The sequence below is a fragment of the Camellia sinensis genome, chromosome 15 (assembly GCF_055761805.1).
Source record: "Camellia sinensis isolate YWXY chromosome 15, ASM5576180v1, whole genome shotgun sequence".
Classification (NCBI taxonomy): Eukaryota; Viridiplantae; Streptophyta; class Magnoliopsida; order Ericales; family Theaceae; genus Camellia; species Camellia sinensis.
Window position 1 is genome coordinate 64,474,304 of NC_138975.1, and position 25,000 is coordinate 64,499,303.

General features: G+C 37.4%; 1 long non-coding RNA gene across 1 annotated transcript; it reads right to left on the minus strand.

Annotated features, from left to right (window-relative positions):
• Positions 1–507: 507 nt before the first annotated feature.
• LOC114322107 (uncharacterized) lies at positions 508–11,255 on the minus strand. The gene is made up of 2 exons (XR_014356673.1): positions 11,177–11,255; positions 508–1,066 (listed from the first exon to the last, which is right to left on the minus strand). It is a non-coding gene; the product is annotated as an uncharacterized LOC114322107 (long non-coding RNA).
• Positions 11,256–25,000: the final 13,745 nt, after the last annotated feature.

Genomic DNA, 25,000 nt, shown 5'->3' on the forward strand with positions numbered 1-25,000 from the left:
CACCATGTAAGTTAACGTCCCAAGGAGGTAATTTTGGAGCTGTTTGGGATGCCTTAAATAAGTGTATTTTTTAATTTTTTAAACTAAAAAGTTGAGGAAGAAAATATAGTTGTTTGGGTTAAATTTTTAATTTTTTATGAAAAAATGTGTATTAAAAAATTATATAAATTAATGTATAGGAAAAAATTAGGATTAAAAGTTGTGCAGTCGTACTTTTTGACTTTTGGTGAATAGTAATAATTTTTAATTTTTTAAGTAACTTTTTGACTTTTTGACTTTTTGATCACATGCCAAACTTGACCTAAAATAGTTACATTATGCGATTTTAGTTATTATTTTTTACCAAAAAAAAAAAAAAGTTATAAGAAACATTTCAAAGATTATACATGGTCTTAGGATATTATTCCATAATATGTATCATTTTAACAAAAAAATACTAAATCCTACAACTCTAATAAATAAATATCAAGTTAAGGCATGAGAATTTGGCGCAAGACCACGGCATAATTTTTCTCAAGGATTGTGATATCAAAGATTATAGCCATACACTTGTCTGATTAGTTATAAGTCGATGAAACAGTTACAAATTAAAAGTGTCTTGCAAACTTGTACAAAAGGTTGAGATTAGTGCAAAAGACCAAAGCAAAGAAAAAGGGTGAAGTTAGAAACAGGGAAATCCAAACAAGCCCTTAGTGAAAAAAGTGTGGAACCCTCTCCTCCTTTCTTCTTCAATAAGCCTCGTGCTCTCCCTGCATTTCCCATTAAACATTCACAGATAGAAATTAAAGTTACACATGAAACAATTAAAATTAAAACAAGAACAAACTTTAGGGAAAATAAAAGATTTAAGAGTGGAATTTAGCTCACTTCCTTGGGGGTAATAAAGTCCACAAACTTGTTCTTGCCCTTGCTCTTGCCATTGGGAGACTTGTGGTGAGGATCTATTGCTCCATATTTCCTGAGTTTCTCTCTCACAAACCTCTCATATATGACAGCTGCACCCCTGAACTGTGGCAGAACCAACCATGCCACAAATGCTAGCTTTATATCATACCATATTGGTATCCTACAATATTAAAAGCCAAATCCATAATTACATAATTTGAAAAAATAATTATTATTACATGTAAGAGAGGGTTCAAGAAAGGAGTTGAGAAATTCGAATTCTCTGGAATATGATAAGAGGCTTAGATTCTTCAATAATCTCAACTTAGGAACACAACAACAAAGGAGATGATGGAGATAAGAGATTGGGTGAAGAAGAAGGCAAAATGGCTAGAGAATAGAATAATGGCAAGGCTCTCCCATTGATCTCCCACTTTCACTCTCAAGGTTGATAATGGAGAAGGGAAATTAGTTCTTTCCCAAGAGTTAAAAATCTCCAAAATCCATCCCTTGTAAAGCTATGGGTGGGTGCTATTTATAGGCACCTCATGATGTAGGATGGAGCCCATGTGCAAGGCACATGGGGGATATTTTCTCTAACCACCTTGTCCGAGGGGGTGACCTCTCCGAGGAGGTGACTTCTCCGAGGAAGTGACTTCTCCGAGGAGGTGACCTCTCTGAGGAGGTGACTTCTCCGAGGATGAGAAAACCCCGAAGAGGAGATCAATCCCTCGGCGAACCCTTCTTCTTAGCCACACCTAACCAATGATCCCCAATCATCCCAAAGGGTCAGGGGTAGTCCCAGAGGACGTCCTGCCGCAAAATATTGCCGAGTCTCATGGACCCCCCGGGGTCGTGCCACCTCGACCCGGGTATAGGCTAGTTTAACCGAAGAGTGAATTTATCTCCACTCACCGTCCTCGGGATCGGGTCCTTTGTTCGAACTCCATTACGTCCATGGTTCTGGTGCGTAGATCCCGGAAAGCTCCGAGCCCGCAAGTGTTCTGGGACTCATTAACGGAGCGACTTCTAGATTGCGTCTGAATCCGTTCGAAGCCAAGTATTTCGGACCTCTAGGTTCGTGGATCCGAACCCTTTCGAATCCGAGTGCCTCGGATCTCTAGGCTTGCCTAATACCCTTTCGAGTTCCGGGCCTGAGTAAGTCTCTAGGTTCGTGGATCCGAACCCTTTCGAGGCTTAGAGCCATTTAGCCCATTTGATGGTGATAAATCTGGTCCCACCAGTCTTGGACTTGCGACAAATTTGGGCCCACTAATCTTGGGCTATTGGGCCTAAATAATTTAGTGGGCTGAAATTAGCCCCTCTTACATTTGCCCCTTGCGTGTATGAGAAATTTTAAATTTCTCATACATGCATACTGTCATTTCTTCGACCTTATTTCGCATCACGTTCCCCAAAAAAAAAAAAAAAGAAACGTTTTGTCACGACAGAGCCTATGGATAAAGTTGATGACGCACTTCAATTTACAGAAAAAATTGACAAGCAAAATTTTTTTTTTTTTTTTTTTTTTTTTTTTTTTTTACCTCACACGTGCCTTTGTTGTTTGGCACACACGGATAATGCTCTTTTTTTTTTGTTTTTTTTTTTTATTTTTATTTAAGGAAAGTGCCAAAACCCTAAGCCTCACCAACTTTTGCACAGCCGCCACACCCACTTCTCACTCACCTCTCTCTCTCTAGAGGCCCAGACTTCATCTTCTTTAATGAGGGTCTGCTGCTACAATACCAGAGGCCATTGCCGTGCCCTCCTTCAACAAACAGCCGAAGACCCGCACCTTCTTGCACACTGTCGGCGGCCAAAGCTTCGGCTACCACTAGCGTTGCGGCAGCTCTCCGTTCTTACTGAAGTGGCCACCACCCTACGGACCGTCGGCTTCTGCACGAACCCGCCGTGGTGCTGTCCCGTGCGTGATCATTTCAACTCACGCAGCTCGTCTGTCTCACGCGCAGTTCTTACACCGCCGTTGCACCTGTCAACCGTAACCGACTAGCGATGACCACGCCGCCCCCTCAACGTGGCGTGGGTCTGTCCGTGGCCTTTCTCGCATACTGCCGCTGGTTCTCTTCCTTTCTTTTTATTCGTTTTAAAGCTTTGAATGTGCTGGTTGCTGGTGCTTGCTTTAATGTCCAGAATTTGGGCAGATTATCTTTCATTATGAAAGTATAACTGAAAAAGAATGCAGACAAGCATAGCAACAGAAATACCCGGGAACAGAATGATATCACAAGCCCGACCATACTCGAAGTAAATGCGACTGTCATGAACATGATGTTGTAGAAAGAATTGGGCAGTCGGTCAGGACACAATATTATATCTCGAACGCTGAAATATTCAGTAGATTCAGAATCTGAGTGGCTCAAATTGAAAATACTTGTATACGTAGAAGCTGCAACTAAGGTCGAGGCTGTCATCAACACATTAGAATTTGAGATGCACTTCCTTTTTATGTTTCTTTCTTCATTTTGTTTATTGTTATTCGGAGTATTCAGCAGATTTAAGGAGTTGAATTCCCTCCCATTCTCAGTGTTGTTCACTGGTTGCAGAGCTTCATCTTCCCGTGGAATCTGGGTCAGTGTTTCACTTTCAAGTTTAATTGAACAGAGCTCCGTTAGGCTGAGGGAACCTGCACTGTTGGCAACAAGTTCATTTTCAAGATGATCATGACAAGCGATAGGATCGTCCTCGATCGTAGGCTTCACTTGTAAACCAGAGCTCTCGAATGCCAATTTCATATTCGTTTGACACTTTTTTTTTTTTTTTTGTGTGAATATTGGAATAATCAATGTTGAATCCTTGCTAATTTTATTGAAGAAATCTGGCTTTGTTGTCTTGAATCCATGCTATTGAATCTTGAACCTGTGCCGATAATTTTGACAATAATTTTGACATACATACAGGTTTGATGTTGAATAATTAATTATTGTCTTGTCGATCTTGTAGATGCTCGGAAGATAAATAGTGGATGCCCGATGCTTTGCCTTCGTCTTCGGCTGTTCAACGCGAACCACACGTCGCCCACTCAACGCGATGTGTGGTTTTGCCTAACACCATCCAGCTTGTTAGTCTCACAGCCCGGCGCTATTTTTCGGAGTTTGAATCTCGGTTTTTGCATACTCACTGGTTCCAGTTCCGATCACTGTTGACTTCGACGGTTCCAACGCACACCACACACGTTCGCCCTCTCAACGCAACGTGTGTGGTCCTGCCAAGCCTAGCCTAGTCTTGTTGATTACAGTCTGTAAAGCCTCTCTGATTTCAGCTTAAATTTCCAGTATCGGCTTCAGACTTCACCTCTCTAACTGCCCAAATTTGTAAGTATGAAATTCGGCCCCCTCTTCCGAATGTAAATATATTTAAATATATATAAATATATTTTTGTGGCAATGTAGAGGGCTCAAGCAATCTGATGAAAATAAAAATAAAGTAAATAAATAAAAAAAACTGAATCTGAATATGGACTCAATTTTTGTGGCAATCCCAATGATATATTTTTTTTTTTTTAGCTCAAACACCGTGATTTTGGCCATATGGAAACATGCACTAGCACTTGAAACCTCATTGAGGTGCTTGGCTTGCACATAATTTGTTGAACTTTATCACCGAGGAAAGGCCGAATATAACTTGTTGACTAATATTTGAGCTTCATTTTTGACATGGAGAGAGAAAACCCTGGACTTATGAATATGGACTTTGGAAAGGACATTCTTGTAATTTGCATAATGATCCATTGAATCTTGCTACTGATAAGCAATGTAATATACTTCGGATCTCGGGCCTGAAATTTACTATTGAACTTCACTCTGTCCAAATTTTGAGCCCTATATAAATTGGACCTTTAATATGGAACATAGTGACTTTGAGAAATTGTCCCAATTGAATTTCATCACAAAACGACCTATGATATTGCACCTCTTATTGATGATAAAAAACCGAAAATCTGTATGTTGTTGATACACATATTGGTACTGTAATTTGTTGAGCTTGAAGAATACCCGAGAAAAAGAATTGTTGATGACTTCCGGGGTTGAACCTCGTTGAATAATAAAGATGATATATTGTGGTTTGTTTAACTTGTGGATGCTTGGGAAATACATAGCTGATGCCAAAATTTTTGTGTGACCGTTGTAGTTTTACGTCGGCTCGAGAGTAACCAGCCCGGAGAGACAAAAACTTGATAGTTGCATTTTCATGAACTTGCTCAGAGTAATAAAATTGTTGTAGCTTAAATAGATAATTATTATTTGTTGATGTTGCCCCATTCTGATAATGCCTGAATCATGATCTGAAATTGATATTGTTTGTCTCATTTGTTGGCTTTACTATTTCAGACAAATGAATTCTTGATTGAAATCCACGACGTCGGGGCCCTTGGAACCCGAACTAATGAGAGCAAGGGCTGTTCCTCGGAAGTCCGAACAGAAGCAAGACTGTCCCTCGGGAGTCCGAAGGTAGTACACACCCTACTTTGGCAAGAAAGATTCCTCTGGAAGATAACCGAGTCTACCAAGCTTCTACCAACAGAAGTAAAGACTGTCTCTCAGAAGTCCGAGCAGAAACAAGGCTGTCCCTCGGAAGTCCGAGCAGAAACAAGGCTGTCCCTCGGGAGTCCGAGTGGATGCGCACTTCTACTTCGGCAGCTAATGGAAGCAAAGGCTATCCCTCGGGAGTTCGAGCAGGAGACAAGGCTCTCCCTCAGAAGTCTAAGCAGAAACAAGGCTATCCCTCGGAAGTCCGAGTGGATGCGCACTTCTATTTCGGTAGCTAATGGAAGCAAAGGCTATCCCTCGGAAGTCCGAGTGGAAGTATACTTCTATTATGTCAAGAAAACTCCCTTCAGGTTGGTAACTGAGTCTACTATTTCTCTTTCTTCTTTGAGGGGCAACAAAAATTGAAAACTGTTTCAAGCAACATAACACCATGAAAATATACAATGTAGAGAAAATAACTTCTAATGGAGATACATAATATGGAGGAAATAAATTTCTTCATGACATAAGAAAGATAGAACTTCTTGGACAATGTAGTAAATGCAAACTGTAAATGTCATAGATAGACTTCTTCTACGGAATGTTGAAATTTGCCCCTAGAGTTGCAAGATCATTTGGAAAGCTTTCACCAGCTGCTCGGGTTGTGGCCATCATGCACCATCATAAATAGTATACCATCTTGCCTCCTTCTCGAACTTTCATCACCTTCCGAGGAATAGGCGGACTTTCTGGTCTAGACATTGCCTGCTTACTTGACTCTGCCATCAGCTCCTTGTCATCTTTGATATCCTCCCAACGAGGAATTTTGACCCCTCGAGGCTTAGAGGTGGTGGGAACTTCTTCGACAGCCAGTTCGGTGAAGTAGATGGCATCAGAATAATGAGCTTCATGGATCTCGAAAGGCCTTTCTGTAGCCTGAATTGTCACCGTCTTCTTTCCCCATTTTGTCTTAACACACTGATGATAACTCGATGGTACAGCCCCATATCTATGCATCCAGGTCCTCCCTAGAATGATGTGATAATTTGTCTCAGAATCGATAATATGGAACTTGGTGGCCGAGCGAATCTCTCCAACGGCTAAATCAACTGTTACGCATCCGATAGTAACTCTCCTTTCTCCACCGAAGCCAGTGATGACTATCGGTTGCTTCACAATGCGTTCTTCAGAGATTCCGGCCTTTTCTAGAGTAGCGCGAGTCATAATGTTGATAGAGGCTCCACTATCTAGAAAGGCCCTTTTGAACTCAACCCCGTTAATAAAAGCAGTCACATAAAGCGGGCGATTGTGAGAAAAAGGATACTTCCGATCAACCTCGGAGAAAGTAATGGCACTAGACTGCTCTTTTGCCTTCCTCGGGATAGATCCCTCAGTCGACATGCATCCCTCATGGTGTGCCTCGGCTATATTAATGATAGACTTGGTGATTTCTGTTCTTGCCTCCTTGGAAAGTCCAAACTGGTCAAAGAACTGCTTGAACTTTACACAGTCTTGCAAGGTTTTGGCATAGTGATCCGGATCTTTTTCCACTCTTGGAGGCTCGTAGTTAACCATCTCCTCGGTCTCTTCAAAATAAGATGCCACATAAACATGGTGTCCTCCTCTTCCGTAGTACTCTTCTCCTCCTTCTGGATCAAAGGGATCTTCGCCATGAGTCATAAATGTTCTGCCCTCTGGATCGAGAGCACTTCTATAGTAAACTTGCTCACCCTCTGACTCGAGGATGTCGTCCAAATAACAATCATCGTCATCGAGATTGGCGATAGCCTCGATCATCGGGCCTTCATAAGCTATCATAGCAACATTCTTGCCCTTGCCTCGGTGTTGAGGATATGGTTGTTCTCGGATGTCTTGAGTCCCTTGCTTTTTGAACCTTAATTCGTCTGCCTCGACTTTATCTCTGAAGATTTTCCTGAGAGTCCAACACTTCTCTGTCGGATGTTTCAATGTACGATGGTAGACACAGAATTCAGGGCTCTCACGGTCCTTTTTTGATGGCATTTCTTCAACATAAGGCAATTTTAACTCTCCGTCAGCCACCCATTCCTTAACTAGAGCTTTCACTTCCTCGACTCCACATGGATAAGAAACATTCCCCTTTTCACCATTATATTGCTTTCTCTTCTGGCCTCTATGACCTCCTCCTTGTGAATTTCGGGTATCTGGGGCAGAGGCAGCAGCAACAATAGGTCCACGAGACGATTTGAAACTAGTCTTGTAACTGGCTTTAAATCCGGACTCCTGAGCCTGAGGAATGCTAATGTTCCGAGCTGCTTCTATTAATGCCGAGAAGGTGGGTAGCTTGTGATTAACTAGAAACATTTTGTACCTGCTCAATGCCCCTTCTAGACAAATTTGAACCAGATAACTCTCCTCAACTGCTTCATGACAATCCACGGCCTTGTCCTGAAACCTTTTGACGTAGTCAATGATGTCTTCACTTTCTTGTTGCTTCTCTTTACACAATGTAAGTGTGGTCACCTTCTCCACCACTTGAAAGAACTTGGAGTGGAATTTGTTAACCATTTCCTCCCAACTTCGGACAGAGTTTGGGGCCAAATTAACATACCAACTATATGCTCGGTCGGTGAGGGACTTAGAGAATTCTCTCAGTCGGAGGACGTGGTTTGAACCATGAATACCCAGAGTCTCGATGAATCGCACAACATGTTCTCGGGCATTTCCTTGTTTGCCGTCGAACTTGATGAACTTCGGCACTGTATACCCCTCAGGGTATGGATAGCTCAGCATCTCAATGGGGTAAGGCGGCTTGACGTCTGGATCAGGCAAAGAAGGTAAGGTCCTCTTGCCCCGTTCGAGATCGAACATGGCCTGCACATCGGCGAGAGTGAGAAACTGTTGAGGGAGAGAGTTTGATGGTGGTATTCCCGGGACTTGGCTTATGTACCCGAAGACTGAGCTAGGGGCGTCTTGGCCATTCTGGTGCTGCGAATTCATCATTGATGAGGACATTTGACGATACTGGCCATCAGCGCCTATAGACAAGCCAGTTGGTGATGGGATATTGAATTGAGGCCCATAGAGTCCACCGCACGGCGCCGCTATACCGGGTTGTGCTTGCAGATTTGTTGTTGGCACCAAAGGAGGCCCGCTTGGTGCTTGGGTAACATTCACTGGTGGCGTAACAAGATTAGGTACGGGCATAGCTCCCTTTTGCGCCATCATGCTCCTTATGTTTTCCTGGACACCAGCAGTCGTTGGAGTGCCGTTCATTACACCAGAAACTCCCCTAGTCACCATTGGATCTTGGCTCGGCACGCCATGGAGCTCGGGCATAGGCAAACTGCTGCCGCCTACTGTGGTTTGAGCATGTGTTACTGTGGCTGTGTTGCCATGAGCCACAGGTTGATTGGGGCCTGCTTCTCCTTGGATTTGATTTTGCGCTCCGGCGGGAATAACTCCACCACCCGTTTGATTTCCGTTTGGTGCCGATGCAAAACTAGAACTCATCACTAACATGGTGTGAGTGAGATTCTGAAGAGTGGTAAGAATCTCTTGCTGAGTATTTTGAAGTCCTTGAATGGCTTCAAGCAAAAGTGGTTGATCTGGAGCCATGGTTCTATCATCACCACCATTAGAGGATCCTTGTTGGTGAACTTCATCTTCTCCCGCCATCCTTGTTGGAGTTGTGTGGATTCCAGATCTCGTTGAGACCATTAACCAATCCGCCTCCCCAGCAGAGTCGCCAAAATGTAAGAGAGGGTTCAAGAAAGGAGTTGAGAAATTCGAATTCTCTGGAATATGATAAGAGGCTTAGATTCTTCAATAATCTCAACTTAGGAACACAACAACAAAGGAGATGATGGAGATAAGAGATTGGGTGAAGAAGAAGGCAAAATGGCTAGAGAATAGAATAATGGCAAGGCTCTCCCATTGATCTCCCACTTTCACTCTCAAGGTTGATAATGGAGAAGGGAAATTAGTTCTTTCCCAAGAGTTAAAAATCTCCAAAATCCATCCCTTGTAAAGCTATGGGTGGGTGCTATTTATAGGCACCTCATGATGTAGGATGGAGCCCATGTGCAAGGCACATGGGGGATATTTTCTCTAACCACCTTGTCCGAGGGGGTGACCTCTCCGAGGAGGTGACTTCTCCGAGGAAGTGACTTCTCCGAGGAGGTGACCTCTCTGAGGAGGTGACTTCTCCGAGGATGAGAAAACCCCGAAGAGGAGATCAATCCCTCGGCGAACCCTTCTTCTTAGCCACACCTAACCAATGATCCCCAATCATCCCAAAGGGTCAGGGGTAGTCCCAGAGGACGTCCTGCCGCAAAATATTGCCGAGTCTCATGGACCCCCCGGGGTCGTGCCACCTCGACCCGGGTATAGGCTAGTTTAACCGAAGAGTGAATTTATCTCCACTCACCGTCCTCGGGATCGGGTCCTTTGTTCGAACTCCATTACGTCCATGGTTCTGGTGCGTAGATCCCGGAAAGCTCCGAGCCCGCAAGTGTTCTGGGACTCATTAACGGAGCGACTTCTAGATTGCGTCTGAATCCGTTCGAAGCCAAGTATTTCGGACCTCTAGGTTCGTGGATCCGAACCCTTTCGAATCCGAGTGCCTCGGATCTCTAGGCTTGCCTAATACCCTTTCGAGTTCCGGGCCTGAGTAAGTCTCTAGGTTCGTGGATCCGAACCCTTTCGAGGCTTAGAGCCATTTAGCCCATTTGATGGTGATAAATCTGGTCCCACCAGTCTTGGACTTGCGACAAATTTGGGCCCACTAATCTTGGGCTATTGGGCCTAAATAATTTAGTGGGCTGAAATTAGCCCCTCTTACATTACATAAAAAAAAGCATACCCAGTGTACAGAACTCCCGTTTAAGCGGGATCTGGGAAAAGATTGATTTATGCAACCTTATCCCTGCAAACAGAGAGACTGTTTTCGCAACTCGAATTCGTGACCACCAAGTCACCAAGGGTAGTTTTACCGCTATGCCAGGCCCGCCCTTAATTCCAACATCATTGAGCTTAAAAAGTGAGTTTTAGAGTGGAATAACAATGCTCTTATATTTATTAGAATGAATCTAGGCTATAAATTTTGTTTTTTGATAAGTTTCCAAATACATGTATTTTTTCAAATAAATTACATAATTTGAAAAAAAAAATACATCTATTTGAAAACTTATCAAAAAGAAAAACTTATAGCCTAGATTCATTCTAATAAAGATTAATTATTACGTAATCTGAAAAAAAAATACATATATTTACAAATTTATCAAAAAGAAAAATTTATAGCCTAGATTCATTCTAATAAATATAAGAGCATTACTATTCCAGTCTAAAACTCACTTTTAAGTCCAATGATGTGAGAATTAAGATTTAAAAGGTGAACTTGTATATCATCCTCCTAAATATAATGCAAATATCGATCTTAAAATGAACTTATTATACTCCTAAATATAATATATAATACACGTATTTTCAAAATTTCCATTCGTAAACTTTTTGAGTTACTATTTTGGGATCCATAATTTTTACTTTCTTATAGTTTATAGGTTAATTACATCAAAACCTTAGTGAATCTAGTAGTAAATATGTATCACATCACTCTAAAGCAATGTTTATATGATTTTTATAATCGATTGGTCAATATATATAAATTTATAAATGGTGAGGGATGTAAGATGATGCATTCATTAAAAATTAAGAGGATCTAATCGTAATTAATTTTATTTTATAATCATCAAGTTGAACTAGTTATTAACTTATTAATCTAAATATATATATTTACAACTAATTTTGTTATGAGGATTATATACCATTGTAGGATGAGTTGGAGGAGCATCTCCATGAGAGTGAGGATTATATCCCATTGTAGGATGGGTTGGTCGAAGCCAGCTATAATTATTTATAACTTGAAAATATTTAAATAAATAAAAAAAACTAATAAACTTACAAGGGGTACAACAGCATCGTAACTGGCCAGCATGGATAATTCACAAATTAAAACGAAAATTAGATCACTAAATTCAAAAAAATTGATAAACAACATGTGGAAGGAGTTCTACCCCGTTTGATTTTTTAATATAATGAAAAATAAAAAATGAATGAATGAAAAATAACTATCTTAAAATATTAATATTTTCATATTTAGTCCCGTTTGTTTTTAGAGATGGAATGTAGAAGATTTATAGTGAGGGGATTAAGTAAAATTGTGTTTACTTTGATAATAATTGTTAGTGTGAGGATTGTTAAATTATTTTTATATAAAATAAATATACAATAATAAAACAAATAAAAAAAATACAAAACATTAAACATTAATATTCAAAAAAAAAATGCCCAACATGTAAAAAAAATAAAATATAAAACAAATGAAACAAATAAAATTGGTTTTTACTTAACAAAAAATATAAAAATATTAAACCTTAATGTTAAAAAAAAAATGCCCAACATGTCAAAAATAAAAAATAAAAAAATAGCCTGGCGGACTATTTTCTAATATCAAGTGCTGGAGACCCATCAAAATCCCCTCCCCAAGGGGATTCATAATCCGAAGGGAATTACGAATCTATTCTCTATCGCCTAGAACAAACACAAAGATTGTAAATTCTACCTCACTAACAATTACAATCCCCTCTCTATAACTTTAAACAAACGGAACCTTAAAAAGTAAAAAATATTTTTCGAATTAGAAATAAAATTTTACTAATAGCACTACACCACCACCACCACCACCATAACGTGCCACCGCCACCATTACTGTTGCCATCGTCCCCACCACCATTCCATCACCTCGACTTCCACCTCCATTCTATCACCACCACTACCAAATATAAAAAAATATTTTTATTCTAAACAAATGGAGTTTTAAAAAGCAAAAATTACCCAGCAAGTGCGTGAACATGGGTGATCAACGTCCATAAACGACCCATATCTTGGTCACTTTTATTTACTTGTGTTTTTGGGGAGTTTCTGAAGGGATTTGAATAAACGAATTGCAACTGAGAAGAAGAAGAAGGATAATAATAGAAACTGTGTCAAATAGTGAACTAGGGGCTATATTGGGAAGTAGGATTTTAGTTATTTTTTTTGATTCGTAGCAAAAGTTAAAAGTTGACTTTTTTGTCTTTTTTTTTCATTTGGAAAGTTGGTTTTTAGCTAACGGTGAAATTACAATTTTACCCTCATGGTCAAAATGTATTACATAGGTGAAGTTGTAAATATTTTAAATAAATGGGGGTAGTTTGGTCATTTTATTATAATTTGACATCATAAACAAACATTAATCAAAAAAAATCAAAAGTCACTTTTTACCAACTTCTCAAATCATTTATCTAAAAAAGTCAAAAACTTAGTTAAAAGTCAAAAAAATTATTTTTTACCATCTTCTCAGAACACCGACTGTCAGTGGGAAAAAAACAGAAGATTTGGATTCAAAGGGGTTTGGGCTACAGAGAGAGAGAGAAGTTAATATGGGTGGAGGAGGAGTGGACAGCATTTTATAAGGGGAGAAATGAGAGGGACACGTGGAGAGATGGCAGTGGCATTTGATTCTGCCTTCAACGTGGTGACCGACGTCGCGAATTGGGGGTTCCTGTTGTGCCATAAGGCATAGCAGGCTGCTCTGCGGCCTATTAAGGGCATGTCTTGTGTTTTTTTTAATAACTTGAATCGTTCATATTATAAGGTTCGTCGAATAGAACATTTGAACAAAACATAAAGTAAATTAGATATCTTTAACCTCTTGATAAGAGCACATTTATTTTTCAAAAAATAAATGATTAATTTGATTTTAATAATTTTTTAAAAATAATTAGGACTTGATCATTGGGTTACAAATGTCCGATTAACTTAATGTTGCATATTGATGATATAATTAATAAACTTTATAATATGAACGATTCAGTTTATTAAAATATAATAAAAAAAATTCCTTTATGAGACCTCACACCGTCCACTTGTGATTTCTGATCAGATCTCCACCCACTATAGATCTATGAAGCTTCCGGCACTAGATAATTTGTACTGGATCAATTAAATTTTTCTTATGATAATTTTAAAATAATTTTTTAAATAATTAAAATTTAATTTTACAAAAATTAAGGTAACAATCTAAATAAGTAACTTATTTATTTGGGAGATATTACAATGTGCATCCTCAAAATGATATATATGATGTTTTTCATAATTTTTTACAAAAATTTATAACTTAAACACAAGATGCTATAACTTTTTCACTATAAAAAGTATAACTTTTTTTCGTTGAAAAATATCATGACAAAATCTCAAAGTGTCATAACAAAAATTATAAAATATTATAACATTATCATTCTTAACTTTAGGGTGTATATAATAAATTCGTTATTTATAACTTTACTACAAAATATCATAATATACATTATAAGCAATCATAACATTCATCATAAAATATCATAATTTTTTTACGAAGTGTATCATTTGAAAGGTTGCAGTGATAAATTTCTCCTATTTATTTATTTGTTGTAAGTTATTACATAATCTCTCCATCTTTTTACATTTTTTTTTTGGGTAAAAAATACAAAAATTATTAAATAAACAAACCTCAAAACACCAGTAAATATAAAATAAATAAAAGTTAAAACTCATAATAGTCATATAAAAAAATAACCTAAAGATTCATACTCTCCAATTTAGGTGATTTTAGACTCACTTTAAATCTATTTTTGTTGATTGAAAATATTTAATTTTAATATCTCTCGAACAGATTATTAATAAATAAATAAATAAAAGTTATCATTTAACAATAGCCACATGTTTATGTCATAATTTCTCTTAAAAATGAACAATTTATTTTTAAAATAATACTTACTATATATATTGGTTTAATGACAAATATAAATTGAATATGTGATTATCAATATTTAATTAATTTTATTTTTTATATGGGGGATTCACTTGAGAAGCACTAAAAAATGACAATTTGAATCAATAAAAAGGACCTAAAGCGGGTTCAAAATTGCCTAAATTCAACCCTCCATTCTAACTTTTGGATTACAAACTCATCAATCCTTTTAAGTCGCAATTCTCAAGTCACATAAAATCCAATACCACTATAGTAATTAAAGTCTATGTACATATGAAAATGAATAATATTATATGTACTAATTAGTATATTAATTGGTACATGTAATACTATCGCATTAAAATATATAAAAAATGTATTAATATATAAAATAAAATTATTAATTGATGCCTAGCAAACGTCATTAACAGGCACATTATATTGCTTTGGCAGGTAGGTTGGGATGGGTCGGGATTAAAATAGTTATAAAAAGATAAAATAAGTTTTTTTAGTCTAAGGTTAAAAGTTATTATATCTAAATTATAATTATTTTTTTTTTTTTTACAAAAGTCATAAAAGTAATAAAAAAAAAAATCCCAAACGAAGTTATTTTAGCCCCAAACTAAAATAATTAAAAAGTTAAAAAGTCAATCAACATCCCAAACGAATCTATTGAATCCCCAGCTAAAAAAAATAAAAACAAAAGCAAAACGATTGAATAAATTTTTATTTTTTATTTTATGATGTAAGTACCTTCCTACAAAACTATGTTGAATCATAATTACTTCAGTAATGATGGAAATATTAATTTTTTTATCAAAAAAATAATCAAATGTCTCACATGACTGTGAGGTTCATAAGACAACCCAAATAGATCAAGGCCTGTGAGGTTTTTCTTATTTTAGAACCAAAAAACTGTTTTTTTATTAGATAATGTTATTTACAGTTGACTTATTTATAAAAAATAATTAAAATAAAAATTGTTAATCAGAGTACTCAGGTCTCGTTTAGTCTACAAGTAAAAAAATCATTAAAAGAAAAAGTCAAAAAATCAACAAATTATATAAAAAAATTTAAAAATTTTATTTTTCTCTACCTTTTGCACATCTTTTCGTAAAAAATTAAAAATTCATATTAAATATACTATTTTTTTTACCTTATATTTTAATAAAAAAATAAAAAATTCCCAATAAAAAGTAAATAAAATATGTAAAAATACTTAAAAATATGTGCAAATTTATTAAAAAAAAATTCCCTTTAATTGAAACCCAATAAATTTGATTTTTTTTTAAAATATACTCTAAAATAGTTTATTATTATTTATTTATTTATTATTTTTATAATAAAAACCGTGTCATATATAGTTTTAAACACTAAAAATAATATATAAAGCGCATTTAATCAAGAGTAAATTGGTGATAGATCCAATTTAAAGAGACTATAAGATATTAGGTCTAGTGAATATTTTTGTTGATGAAAGGTCCACCATTTATGAAGTAGTTTGGTGAGAAGTCCTTTTATTTATTTTATAAGACATTTTGTTTTCAATTTTACTCCTTAATTTATCTGTTGACTTTTTTTATTATATATTCAAATATATATATATATATATATATCTGTTCAACTTATTTTCTATTTATTCAAATTTTTTATCTATCTGTTTAAATTTTTTTCTATCTGTTCAATTTTTTATCTATGTGTTTAATTTTTTTCTATCTGTTCACTTTCTTCTTTATCTGTTCAAATTTGTTCTTTTATCTTTTTAAATATATGCTCAAATATTATTATTGGTTCAATTTTTTCACATATCTGTCCAAATTTCTTATTTCAATTTTTTTCTTAAATTCTTTTTGTTAATTTTTTATTTGTTCAAATTTTTGTTATTGAAATACACCAAGCTATTATCTACTCAAAATTTGAATAGATCTGTTCAAATTTTATTATCTATTCAATTTTTTTTTTCCATTTGTTGAAATAATTTTAATATATATGTTTTAATTTTTTTTATCAATGCAAATAAGAGAGGAGATAGTGAAGATTATCTGTTCAACCAAACTTTGTTTTTGTTAAAATACAAAGCTATCTTTAAAGAGTGGTCTTTTGAAATAGCAAGCTAAGTTTTCCTATTTATCTATTTCTTATCTGTGCATATCACATACATTCATACAAGCATATATATCTATATCTTTCTCTCATCTGTGTAAATTGCATACATACAATCATCTATACATATCCGTATCCATATCACTGAGAGACTGAGATTGGACAATATATATATATATATATATAAATATCTCAAAAGAAAAGAGATTGTTAGTGAAATCCATAAAAATACACTGTCGTCTTTTTTCTTTCAAACTATGTTTCAAGTTCCAGTAACCAAACACTGAGCAAGAGAGATTGCTTCAGAAAACACCACAAATCATGAAAATTTAAGAAAATCTTCTCTCTATCTAAACAAAAAAAAAAAAAACAAAAAATATCTCTTCCAGTGTTCAAGCCGGCCTAAATCATGCAGATCAATACACAAATCATCCTAACTATGAAATTTGAGAACAACAAGCAAGCAATAACAATAACAACAAAGAAATCAACATCAAAAGCAAAAACTATAGGGGTTACATTCCAACGGATGATCACCAAAATATTTGAACCATTGTTAAGTAGAACAATGGAGGCTTATATAGATGATATGGTAGTCAAAAGCAGAGATGAGGGGGACCATCTCAAGGACCTAGATGAGATGTTTCAAATTTTGAAGTCCCACAAGTTGCGACTGAACGCATCTAAGTGCACATTCGGCATAGGGTCAGGCAAATTCCTGGGCTTTCTAGTGACCAATCGGGGTATAGAAGTTGATCCTTCTCAGATTAAAGCCATCCAAGATCTTGAGAGGCCTAACACAGTTAAGGAGGTGCAACATCTCACTGGCCTAGCAACTGCACCAAACCAATTCATAAGTTGGTCTTCAGACAGGTGTCGATCGTTCTTTCAGGCACTGAAGGCCAAGTTTGAGTGGGATGATGAGTGCAACCGCTCCTTAGAAAGCTTGAAAGACTACATGACCTCTCCTCCATTGTTAATGACCCTAGTACCAAGAGATGAGCTTTTTTTGTACTTAGCAGTTTACCAAGAGATAAGCTTCATGGACGGAGCATCCAACAGGCACGGTGCAGGACTAGACATAGTCCTCATCTCACCGGATGGCCTAACAATTGAACAGACAGTCAACCTTGGCTTCCCAACATCCAACAACGGTATGAAGTATTATTAGCGAGTTTGAAATCAGTACTTCGCATGAAGGCCACTGAGCTGATGGTGTACAGTGACTCCCAACTAGTAGTCAACCAGATTTCGGGCGACTATGAAGTAAAAGATAATAAAATGGCTAAGTACCAAGAGTTGGTCAGAAAGGAGATCACGAAGTTTGAAGTAGTTCAGATAGAGCACATCGGTCGAGAGGAAAATAGTAAAGCAGATGAGCTAGCTGATTTTACGTCAATAGCAGATACATCTCTCCCACATCCATTGTTGATTGACTTCCTACCCTGACCAAGTATTGAAGAGCCCGAAGCAACCAAAGCATGTTGCGCCAAGCTAGACCCTTCCTTGATGGATCCCGTCATAGTGTTTTTAAAAGATGACATCTTACCTGAAGAAAAGAAAGAAGCCAACAGAATTAGAGCAAAGTCATAGAGATTTTGGCTCTCCCCATCACTAGCATTGTACAAAAAATCCTTCAGAGGACCATATTTGAAGTGTGTTCATCCCAGCAAGGTCGATGCATTTTTGTTCGAAATACACGAAGGCGCTTGCGGAAGTCACCAAGGAGGAAGATCGCTGGCCTACTGCGTAATTTCACAAGGGTATTGGTGGCCATACATACAAGCAGATTCAGAGAAATATGTCAAATGTGAGAAATGCCAGAAGTTTGCACATCAAATACATTAACCAGTCAGAGAGCTCCTACCTTTAACTAGCCCGTGGCCCTTTGCAATGTGGGGCCTAGATATCAAGGTTTTGAAACCCGGACTGGACCGGCCGGTTCAACTGGTTGAACCGGTGACCGGATGGGGTTCCAGTCCGGTTATTCCTCTTAAACCGGCCAATTGCAAAAATCGGACTATTTATTGAAAACCGGTGAACCCACCGGTTAAACCGGTGAACCGGTTGACCCGGTCACGGGTTGATCGAACCGGTCCGGCTCTTTTTTTCTTTTTCTTTTTTTTCAGTTTTTCTTTCTTTCTTTTCTTTCTTTCTTATATATATATATATATATATTATATATATAAAATATAAGAATATAAGAAAATTTTAATTTGAAACTCTTTTTTAAGGGTCTCCTCTTGTGAGGAATCCCATTAAGAGTTTTGATGAAATTATTGTGAAAGTCTTCACCTATTTATAAGAAAAAAATTCTTTCAAAAAGACTCAAGAAATCCATGTGGGATTCCATCAAATGTATTGGAGGGAATATTGAAATTTTGATATCCCTCCAAAATTTTTGCTCTCCTTTCAATCAAATTATTTGAATTAAAATCATATGGAGGGAATATTAAATATTTGATTTCATCTTCCAAAATTGAAATTAATAATATTTCAAAATATATTATTATATTTTTCAGTAAAAAAAATATTAAGACAAATATTTAAGATAATTTAATATTTATAATTTATAATTTTATTACTTATATTTTTATTTAAATATAATTTTAATATATTTATTACGTCACGGTTCAATTTCGGTTCAACCCCGGTGACTCGTCCACCCGATCCTTTTTCCGGTTCGTTCACCGGTCCGGTTTTTAAAACATTGCTAGATATAGTAGGACCACTCCTAATTGTGCTAGGTAACAGAAAGCTCTTTCTCGCGGCAACGGACTATTTCACAAAGTAGGTAGAGGCAGAAGCACTCGCATCCATTAAAAAAAAAAACGTCAAAAAATACGTCTGGCAGAACATCAACTCGGTTCGGCATATCCAAGGCATTAATATTCGACAACGACACTCAGTTTGATGGCAAAATATTTAGGAGCTTTTGCGAAGAATACAAGATAGAATTTTACAACTCTACACTGGCGTACCCCCAAGCTAATGGTCAAGCTGAGCCTTCTAACAAAGTAGTCCTAGACGGTCTAAAAAAGAGGCTGGAAAAAGCAAAAGGCAAGTGGGCTGAGGAACTTCCCCACGTCTTATGGGCTTACCGAACTACACTTTGACGATTGACTGGCGAAACACCTTTTTTCTTGGCCTATGGCACAGAGGCGATAATCCCACTGGAAGTGGGGCTCTCCACTATTAGAAGTGAAAATTTTGATCTAAACTTGAATGGTGAGGCCCTAACCCTGGAACTTGACCTTACAGAAGAAAGAAGAGAAAGGGCATTGGTGCATATTGCCTCACATCAACAAGAGTTATCCAGGAAATACAACAAAATAGTGCACCCAAGGAAATTCAAGATTGGAGATTGGGTATTGCGCAAAGTAATGGGCAACACTTTGGTACCTAGAGATGGCAAGTTCGGACCTAACTGGGAAGGACCATACAAAGTGATTGGTTTAGCGGGAAAAAGGGTATATCACTTAGAAGATATGGACAACAAAGCTATTCCCAGGCCATGGAACACGGCCAATCTCAAAGTATTTTATTTTTAGCTTTTTCTTAAAACACTTGTAATCTTTTCTTTTTCAATAAAACAAGTAGACTTTTTTCTGGTAAAATTCTTTCCTCTGTTTGTAAACGTTGTTTGGACTAGTAGGCTCAAGAAGGTTGGCAAGTTTGACCAACGTTTAGTTCGTTCTTCAGCCGAGATAAGGATCTAGGCTCAAGAAGGTTGGTAGGTTTGACCAACATTTAATTTATTTTTCAGTCGAGATAAGGATCTAGGCTCAAGAAGGTTGGCAGGTTTGACCGACATTTAGTTTCTTCTTCAGTCGAGATAATGATCTAGGCTCAAGAAAGTTGGCATGTTTGACCAACATTTAGTTCGTTCTTCAGCCGAGATAAGGATCTAGGCTTAAGAAGGTTGGCAAGTTTGACCAACATTTAGTTTCTTCTTTAGTCGAGATGAGGATCTAGGCTCAAGAAGGTTGGTTGGTTTAACCGACATTTAGTTCGTTCTTCAGCCGAGATAAGGATCTAGGCTCAAGAAGGTTGGCAGGTTTGACCAACATTTAGTTTTTTCTTCAGCCGAGATAAGGATCTAGGCTCAAGAAGGTTGGCAGGTTTGACCAACATTTAGTTTCTTCTTCAGCTGAGATAAAGATCTAGACTCAAGAAGGTTTTCCTTTAACTGAGATAAAAGTGGAAACATAAATCTCAGTTATAAAAGTTTTGCAGTTTCCCAAGTTATTCTTCCGCCGAGATAAGTATATAAGGCTGAGCTAATTAAGCTGACTATTCCAGCAGTAAATATGATACACTGAAGCAGAAAAGAACTGTGACCGAACAAAAAGATGGCAAAAAAACAAACCAACGATACTTCTATTCATTAGAAAAATGAGTACAAGATGAGGGGCTTGTGGCCCGGTTACATTTCCATTAAGGAAAAACAGTGTCACGACCCAAACCCGCCCCTATAGGTTTAGCGTCGTAACCGGCCAGTAATCCTTAGATTACCGAAGGCCTCTGAACTGATTAACAAAATTAAGGGGGCTAGTGAAAACAAATACATAAATATAGTTGTCCAATGAGTTGTGTAGACTTACATGAAACAGAATATTTAAAACTTTGTATATATAACCAAAAATCATTTTCACATTATACCCACACACTTAACTATAACATCTTAAGTACAGCCAACAAAAACAAAACGGGTCTCATATACAGAAACAACCAAATCTTACGACACGTGACACTTCCGGAACCTCTACGTGAGGCACAATGATTGGCTGACAACAAGACATAGATCCAGACAAAAGTCTTCAAGCCTGATCTCCAAAACGCTCACCTATACATATATATATATATATATATATATATACACACAGTGAGCTAAAGCCTAGTGAATAACATCAATGTAAAGAGGTTAGTGAACGAATTCCGAACATTTCATAATCATAAAACAGATCATAACATAATCATCCTCATATCCGAACATAATAATGGTACATCCCATAGAACACATCACATATCATCTTCTGACTAGAGTAATCGGTTTCGGATACCGATTAAACACATATCACCACAATGAAGTGGCTAATGAGATCTCGTAATCACATATATGTCATGGACCCGCATTAACATGTCGTCCCCCATGACTTGGGACTATCTATGGATGCCATAATAGATTTCAACATAGGACATTCGTTCACGTAAATAAATATCATTTCAGAAATTATAACTTATCAAATTACATTTGGAACATAATTCATATGAACATATCTTTACAATAACATTACTCACAGTAGGCTCCCGTAAAAGGTCAATCAATATTCGGACGTTCACCTACAGACACAAAAGTACATAACATAAACATATTTTATCATTATACATGTACTTGGCCATTACGACTTAGTTCTCTTTACATAGGTTTCTTGTTCTTGCTTAACGCATTACTCAAAACACACACTTGTAATCTCTTAACTTAGTACATTCCTTTCTTAGTGTGTTTCTACTACATATCCTCATTACTATGGCTAAATTAAGGCTTAAGAATGCCTAATATGCAATGAGGATGCCAAAATGCATTGGAAAACACTTAGTCAAATTTCTGAAAGCAGGGTCCCCGCTTGAGCGTAGCTTTCCCCCCTCGAGCAGACATGCAAAATGTGAATGGTTGCTTGAGCGCAACTTTCTTCGCTCGAGCGGTCTGCAAAGACATAAAACTTCTGGGAGCTTGCATTTCATGCTCGAGCGGGGTTCGGGTCATTTGAGCGGAAGTGCCCGCATTCAGAGTGGTCGCTCAAGTGTGAACTCCTGCGCTCGAGTGTAGATGCAAATTCTGGAATTTTCAGATTTGATCTCCAAGCTCAAAACTCGAATGTAACTCACCAAAACACATCTCTTGGGCCCCAAAACTCATGATAACATTATAAACTTGCAAAATATGAGGAATTAAGGATTATTTCATAAAATCATGGCCCAAGAGTTTGCCGAAAGCTCACAATTCAATTTGAAACTTAAGAAGCAAAACATGCATGTAAAATCTTTCAAGCTTTTTCTTCAAAACTCATGAATTTAACAAATTGAGCTCATAAGCTCCATGCATGTAAGAAATTATTTTCCAAAACATGAGATCAAGGTTCAAAACATGATAATTCAAACATGCATGTGCCAAATAACTTACGATAATAACTTAGATGCTCAAAATTAACTTAACATGTCAAAACTCCATATTTCCATGCATGTATGCCTGAAATTCATTCAAATTCTTTCCTTCCACTTCTAACACATGCAATTGAGCCTCAAACCTTTATGAATTATGCATGCATGTGGCTTCTAGCTTTTTAATTTCATCTCTAATGGCATGAATAATGCTCAAACATGAGAGTTCTTGACAAATTCATACATACATGTATTACTTAGCAACATTTCCTTCATTCTAAGCTTATTTTATGTATTTAAATTCATAATCTTGAAGAAATCTCATATTAAATGACTTAGATGCACAATCTAGAGGTTACAATCTTACCTAAAGTCTTCAATTAGCTAGATACTTGCACAATCTTGAAGAATTCAAGCCAAAGCCTTCAATTTCTCTTCAATTCCTACACTTTCTCTCTCTAAAAGTGAACTCACTCTCTCTCTAGAAAGTCTCACCAGATTTTTCCACTCAAAGAATGAAGGGTCTTGAGCTCAAAATGAGCTTATAACTCATATATATATAGTTGTGGTAATATAATACACTAATTAGAACATTAAGCTTGTCAAACACAACTTAATTAATCAGACTGAATCAATTTTTAATAAAATTTGTCACATGGTTCTAAAAATTCCGAATAACATATTCATGTAACCAATTTTGACTTCAGATGCCGATAAGGCTTTCAATTTTCATATTAAAGCAGAATTCTAAACAGATATTTTTACAAGTAACAGCTAGAAAGCCAAAGATCATGCAACATAAATAATAAACACATAATTTATTTTATCCACTTAATTAACATCCTTAATTATGGATTAGTACTTTATTAAGGATCAGAGTTATTACAAACTAAAAAGAAAAAGAAATCAGGCAAAGAGGTCATCCAGCTCGGCATCCAAATCAACCCAGACTTCTCCAATTTCGCCTTCATGTGTTTGATTAGTCTTGGTTGCTTCGTCAAGATTCAACATGGCTTGGTTGGGTACTTCTGATCGGGTTGGCAACGAAGATTGGCGACCGAGGTCAGTGTTGGCGGGTGGAATGTCGGCTGGATCTGGGACCTTTTCCTCCTTCTCAGTTTCCACTTGAAGGAATTTTTGCTAGACGGCATGTGCATAGTCGGTTATGTAGATTGGAATGAAATGTGCAGGAAGATTAAGGAACACCTCAGAGTCGTACGACTGACCGAGCTTTTCGGCTGCACTTGAAAAATATGTTTTTTGTAGCTTCGTACTGCTGGACATAGGTTTCTTCACCTTCTTTAAAACCACGGTCTTCCGCATCCTCCATCTTCTTCTGTAGTTTTTTTTATTTCGGCGTCCTTCTTCGTCTCGAGCTTAGCGAGTTCGCTAAAATACCTATCTTTTTTCTCAGCTAAGGGCTTTTGGTTATTAGCCTTAGCCGCACTAACTTGCTCGGTGAGTTTTTCATTCGCGGCGCTTAGCTCGGCCAGAGAAGCTTTCAGGACTTTTAGCTCGGTTTTTTTTGTCTTGACCTCGGCGACAGCCGCCTTGGCTGTTTTTTGCAATTCGATCACACGCTGGTCGGCAGTGTGATTTTTTTGGATGGCTTGCAGAGTGTCCAAAAAGATAAGTTTTAACCGCACAAAGAGATTGTGAAAGATAACAATTTTATTGAAAAAACCAAAGCTTGCCTGGACCATCAACTTTATGGCGAACTGAATTGCCTTTAGCTTGGTCAGGTTCTTGTGCCTTTCCATATCGGCTGGAAGGCACAAAATTTTGGATAAACCAAATGCCAGTAGGTGATCTTTCTCGGCGGTAATGGAGTCAGCCATGGTAACTGCACGACCTTTAAAAGTTACAGCCGATGCCCACGCCGAAGAAGAGCTAGCACGGCCAGGGGCGCCTCCCCCTTGCCTCGATTGGCTTACTGGTGGCTCGATTTCTTGTGGTTCAGTGTCCTCTTCATCCATCAGCCGTTGCGGTTGAGAAGCCGAACTACGCGGCCTCTTGCTACACTGAGATGAGGTAGCCCAGGAGGAGGGCAATGCAACAACGGTTTCAATGGTTTGACTGGTTATAGTTTGCTCGGTCTGGACCTCAGCATTCAAGTTTGATGCCTATTCGGTGATCAAAGCCCAGACGACTCTCCTCTTGGCCATCTTTTGCTCCTCGATTAATGGGATAAGGTTGATCTGGGGCAAGTTGGGGTCCAGTTCGGGTGATGATTCAAGAAGGAGGTCAGTGACCTTTGTTTTTCTCTTGCCACTATACTGGTAGGTCGGTTCGAAGTTTAGGAGCTCGATCCAATCTCTATGGCAATATCGGAGCGCGACTTGAAGTGTGGCCTGATTTTCGTAGGCGTAGTTGGTTTTCAAATCTGCACGAAAGACAATAGCAAAGGTTAGCACGGTGGTGGTTGAAATAACAAAGGAAATTAAATTGGTTTGATCTTACCAGTTGTTCCTTTATTTCAGTTTATGTTATAACCCGGTATTTGGGCATCTTGTTCTTCAAAATTGCCTGACACCCAGAGAAAGTCGTCGTCATT